The sequence below is a fragment of the Anolis sagrei genome, chromosome 12, assembly GCF_037176765.1.
Source record: "Anolis sagrei isolate rAnoSag1 chromosome 12, rAnoSag1.mat, whole genome shotgun sequence".
Taxonomy (NCBI): Eukaryota; Metazoa; Chordata; class Lepidosauria; order Squamata; family Dactyloidae; genus Anolis; species Anolis sagrei.
The window spans coordinates 10006695-10012897 of record NC_090032.1 but is presented as its reverse complement, the minus strand read 5'-3'; positions in this window follow the sequence as shown (position 1 = coordinate 10012897).

The following is a 6203-nucleotide window of genomic DNA, read 5'->3' as shown; positions in this document are numbered from 1 at the left end:
ATCTTTAAATCTCTTTTCCTGTCCGCCAACATTCCGTTTTCCGTTCTTGAGTTCAGAGTAGAGCAGCTGCTTTGGGAGACGGTGGTCGGGCATCCGGACAACATGGCCGGTCCAGCGGAGTTGGTGGCGGAGGACCATCGCTTCAATGCTGGTGGTCTTTGCTTCTTCCAGCATGCTGACATTTGTCCGCTTGTCTTCCCAAGAGATTTGCAGGATTTTCCGGAGGCAGCTCTGATGGAATCGTTCCAGGAGTTGCATGTGACGTCTGTAGACAGTCCACGTTTCACAGGCATATAGCAGGATTGGGAGGACAATAGCTTTAGAAACAAGCACCTTGGTATCCCTACGGATGTCCTGCTTCATTCGGGAAAATGCTGCACTCACAGAGCTCAGGCGGTGTTGTATTTCGGTGTCGATGTTGACTTTGGTGGAGAGGTGGTTGCCAAGGGAGCGGAAAAGATCAACATCCCCTCTCATTCATGCTCCACCTGGCCACCCGGTGCGCAAGCAGAGCCGGCACTCAATCGTTCTCCGGGTTCAATCCCCTCCCCATGACCGGCTCCCTTTCCCGATCCCCCGGGCACTCCACCCGCCTCCTCTCCTCTCCCCAAACCGCGGGTGGGCCAAGGGGCAGAGCCGCCGCGCCTGGCCCGCTTTGGGTCCGGAGGCGTGCCTGAAGACCCCAGCGTGTGCACCAAAAGTCGCCTCTTCTCCTGACTTTCTCTTCAGCCATTGGGACCAAGAGAGAGAGAGAGAGAGACCCTCCGGCTGGAGGTATCTCCCACCTCCGCTCCCTCCTTTGTTTTTGCGCCTACCTTCAGGAAAGGTGGGCATCTCCACCTCTCTCTCTCTCTCTCTCTCTTTCTCTCGGTCCCAATGGCTGAGGAGAAAGTCAGGAGAAGAGGTGACTTTTGGTGCACACGCCGGGGTCTTCAGGCACGCCTCCAGACCCAAAGCGGGCCAGGCAAGGGAGCAAGTGCGGCAAGTGTAGTTACTGGGATTTATAGTTCACCTACAATCAAAAAGCATTCAGAAATCGGCTCACAGAACTCCCATGAGCAAGGGAAAATACTTGAAGGGTTTGGTGGGCATTGACCTTGAGTTTTGGAGTTGTAGTTCACTTACATCGAGAGAGCACTGTGGACTCAAACCATGATGGATCTGGACCAAGCTTGCCACAAATACTCAATATGCTCAAATGGGAACACTGGTGCAGTTTGGGGAAAATAGACCATGACATTTGGGAGTTGTAGTTGCTGGGATTTATAGTTCACCTACAATCTGAAGCCCACCCACGACAAAATTGGGCCAAACTTCCCACACAGAACCCCCATGAAGAACAGAAATTACTTCCAAAAACAAAGAGAAGGACAGGCTGAGAGATCTTCAACCTTCTCTGCCAAAGAGGTTCCTAAAACCATCAGAAATATGTGTTCGTGGTCAGCTGTGACCAGCAGTGCTGCAGAATTTGAAGAGGCACGAAAGAGAGAAACGTGCCAAGAGGAAGGCGCGTCAAATCAACCCCAACTGGGACTGCCTTCCACCTGGAAACTGATGCCTTCTCTGTGGGAGAAGATGCAGATCAAGAATAGGGCTCCACAGCCACCTACGGATCCACCCCCAGGTTACCACTCTTGGAGGACCATCATCCCCGGACTACAAGGGATCACCTAAGTAAGTAAGTATGTGTTCTCTGATGGTGTTTGGTCACCTCTGTTGGAGCTCAGCCTGTGATTGTGTTTCAGGATCAGGGTGCTTTGGATGTGGGGAGTGATGTCAATGAGTTTGAAGATGGCAATGGTTTGGTCAATGGGATTGATGCAGAGGATGACCAGGAGACCCCTGTGTAAAGTGTAGTTTCCCATGAGAATGTCCCTGAGGGGTGTGGGGATGATGGTGTGCTCCCTGAATTGTCATCAGAGAGTACCCATAGTAGGGAACATGAAAACAGCTTGGCACCTGGCCCAGCTGCAGAAATTAATGAGCAAATAGATAGACGGGAGGAGATGAATCAAAACAGAAAAGCCGAACAGTGCCTTCGGCATTCTGCCAGACTCCGGGAGAAAAAGATAAGGGAATCTCAATTAAAGCGAAACGAATTTCTGAGTGCTTGGGATAGCTTAACAAGGGGATAAAAGTTCCAAGTACAGGGAATGTAGTCAGATGAAGCATCGTTTAGAGTCAAGTTAAATTCTCGTCCTTGTTTCATGAAAAACTTGCTTGGAAGATTCGTGGTTAAGTGCCTTTTGTTTTGATTCCTAGATCTTATGTTTTTATAGGATCCCTGTTTCCTGATTTATTGCATTGTATTTGGGAAGTTTTGACTTGGTTTTTATGGACTTTGCTGGACTATTACTGTGGACTATTTTGTTTCTGCTTATCTTCTCCCCTAATTGGATTTACCTATTTCTTTAAAGTGCTTTTTACTTTTATCTTCAATGAAAGGATTGTTTTCCTACTCAGTGGTGTGGTGTTTAAAGTCAGAGAGCTTTTCCTGTCTTGGAGTGCAACAGCCTCTCTGACACCCCCTCGTGACCCTCTGACACCCCCTTGCGACCCCCCTAGGGGTCGCGACCCCCAGGTTGAGAAACACTACCCTAGAAGAAGGCTGGGCTGAATGACCTTTGGGGACCCCTTTCAACAAAAATGAACAAGTCATTCTTTCTGCAACCTTTATGAATCATTTATGGGGTATGTGCTCTTTGTGTAGAGTTATCCAACGCATTCCCGTTTTCCGAAGCGGTTTCCCAAGTGTTGCTATGTGATCTTCTCTTTTTTGATGTTTGGGTCCGAGAACCTGCTTGTCAATCAGAAGGTAGAGTGGGTGGAGACTTCCAAGGAGGAGGCGGGGCCTCCAGCTGTCAATTCTCGAGTCCCAAAAGTTGGCCAGAGAGTAACCAGACCCCCATGGACCTCTTGGCTGGGTCATTTGGTCTTGTTCACCTCTCCCGTTGTTCCACAACAATGGGAGAAGAAAACAAAAACACAGGCCGGGAGAGAAAGAGGGGGAAAAATCTCCTTAGGTTGCATTCCTTCCCTGTAATCTTCGAACTGCTGGCCAAGAACATCAAGGATGGAAGCAAAGCCATTCATTGCCTGAGCAGGCACAACTCACTGCCGTTTGCCTGCATTGGATGGGGGACCTTTGGATGATACTAGTGCTGGAAGAGACCCCTAAGGCCATCTAGTCCACCCTCTGATTATATAGGAAGACACAATCAAAGCCCTCCCAAAAGATGGCCAACCTCTGCTGAAAAACCTCCAGAGAAGGAGACCCTATTACCATAATAATTACTATAATAATATTTATTATTATTATTATTATTTCACTAGCTGTCCCCTGCCAGGCGTTGCTGTGGCCCAGTCTTTTGATCTGGAAAATAAAGTAGTGAGAAAGTGTTGGTTTCTAATATATGTAATTCCTTTCTGCTTGTGAGTAAACAGTATTTCTTGTTGTTTCTTTGTCAGTGTTGATGTGGAGAGTGTCTGGCTTGCCTACTCTGGAATATGCAACATATCATAGTCCTTCTTTAAGGGTCTCTTTCAAATCTATGATACTATATCTGTGTGTGTGAGAGAGAATCATATCTATCTCTCTATATTTATGACTGGATGGCTCTTTGTCAGGAGGGCTCTGATTACATTTTCTTGCCCTGGTGAAGGGAGTTGGACTGGGTGGCCTTAAGTATTTTCTGTTGGCCATGGGGGTTCTGTGTGGGAAGTTTGCCCCATTTCTGTCGTTTGTGGGTTTCAGAATGCTCTTTAATTGTAGTGAACTATAAATCCCAGTAACTACAAATCCCAAATGTCAAGGTCTATCTCCTCCAAACTCCATCTGTGTTCATATTTGGGCATGTGGAATATTTGTGTCAAGTTTGGTCCAGATCCATCATTGTTTGAGTCCACAGTGCTCTCTGGATGTGGGTGAACTATAATTCCCAAACTCAAGGTCAATGCCCACCAAACCCTTCCAGTGTGTTCTGTTGGTCATGGGAGCCCTGTGTGCTAAGTTTGGCCCAATTCCATCATTGGTGGAGTTCAGAATGCTCTTTGATTGTAGGTAAACTATAAATCCCAGCAACGACAATTCCCAAGTGACAAAATCAATTTTTTTGAGTGGAGGACATAAATTGGACTGTCAGGTGTCTTGTGTCCAAATTTGGTGTCAATTCCCCCAGTGGTTTTTGAGTTCTGATGGTAGCACGAACTAACATTACATTTTATTTATATAGATATTTGTGTTGTTGTTTTTGAAGATGATCTTAGAGCTGGAAGAGACCGCTAAGGCCATCTAGTCCACCCGCTTATTATATAGGAAGATACAATCAAAGCCCTCCCAACAGATGGCAAGCCTCTGCTAAAGAACCTACAGAGGAGACACCATCATCATTACAATAATAATTTATTATTATTATTATTATTATTATTATTATTATTATTTCTTATTTATGTTGTTGTTTTTGAAGATGATCTTAGAGCTAGAAGAGACCCCTAAGGCCATCTAGTCCATCCTCTGATTATATAGGAAGACACAATCAAAGCCCTCCCAACAGATGGCCAGCCTCTGCTGAAAAACCTCCAGAGAAGGAGACCACATCACCATCATCATTACTATATTATTATTATTATTATTCGTATTATCGCAGGGTGCCTGCGCCCTACACCACTGGAAAAATTACACTGCTTAGCCGGCATTGCACCACCTGACATCCGCCGGGAAGTAGCAGCCAATAGTGAAAGGACCAAGGCAGAGACATCTCCAGCTCATCCCCTGTTTGGGTATCAGCCAGCACGTCAACGACTTAAATCTGGAAATAGTTTTCTAAGATCTACAGAGACACTCACTGGAACACCTCAGCAAGCGAGAGTCCAAAAGTGGCAGGCTCAAACCCAGAACCTCAACCAATGGCTGATACCAAATGAGAGACTCCCTCCTGGGCACACAGAGGACTGGGCGACCTGGAAGGCACTGAACAGACTGCGCTCTGGCACCACGAGATGCAGAGCCAACCTTAAGAAATGGGGCCACAAAGTAGAATCCTCGACATGTGAGTGTGGAGAAGAGCAAACCACTGACCACCTGCTGCAATGCACCCTGAGCCCTGCCGCATGCACCATGGAGGACCTTCTTGCGGCAACACCAGAGGCACTCCAAGTGGCCAGATACTGGTCAAAGGACATTTAATCAACTCTCATACTCACAAATTTTGTAATCTGCTTGTTTGCTTTGTTCTGTTAGAAAATGTAATATAATTTGACTGGTTGTTCTGACACGACAAATAAATAATAATAATAATTATTATTATTATTATTATTTCATATTTATGTTGTTGTTTTTGAAGATGATCTTAGAGCTGGAAGAGGCCCCTAAGGCCATCTAGTCCACCCCTGATTATATAGGAAGACACACTCAAAGCCCTCCCAACAGATGGCCAGCCTCTGCTGAAAAACCTCCAGAGAAGGAGACCCCATCACCATCATCATTGCTATAATAATAATAATAATAATAATAATAATAATAATTTATTTTGTTTTTGAAGATGATCTTAGAGCTGGAAGAGACCCCTAAGGCCATCTAGTCCACCCCCTGATTATATAGGAAGATACAATCAAAGCCCTCCCAACAGATGGCAAGCCTCTGCTAAAAAACATCAAGAGAAGGAGACCCCATCACCATCATCATTCTAATAATAATAATAATAATAATAATAATAATAATAATAATAATTTATTATTATTTGTTTCATATTTATTTTGTTTGTCTTAGAGCTGGAAGAGACCCCTAAGGCCATCTAGTCCACTCCCTGGTTATATAGGAAGACACAATCAAAGCCCTCCCAACAGATGGCCAGCCTCTGCTGAAAAATTTCCAGAGAAGGAGACACCATCACCATCATCATCATTACAATAATAATAATAATAATAATAATAATAATAATAATATATTATTATTATTATTATTATTATTATTATTTATTTCTTATTTATGTTGTTGTTTTTGAAGATGATCTTAGAGCTGGAAGAGACCCCTGAGGCCATCTAGTCCACTTCCTGGCCATATAGGAAGACACAATCAAAGCCCTCCCAAAAGATGGCCATCCAGCCTGCTTGAAAACCTCCAGAGAAGGAGACATAATAATAATAATTATTATTATTATTATTATTATTATTATTATTATTATTATTTATGTTGTTGTTGACTA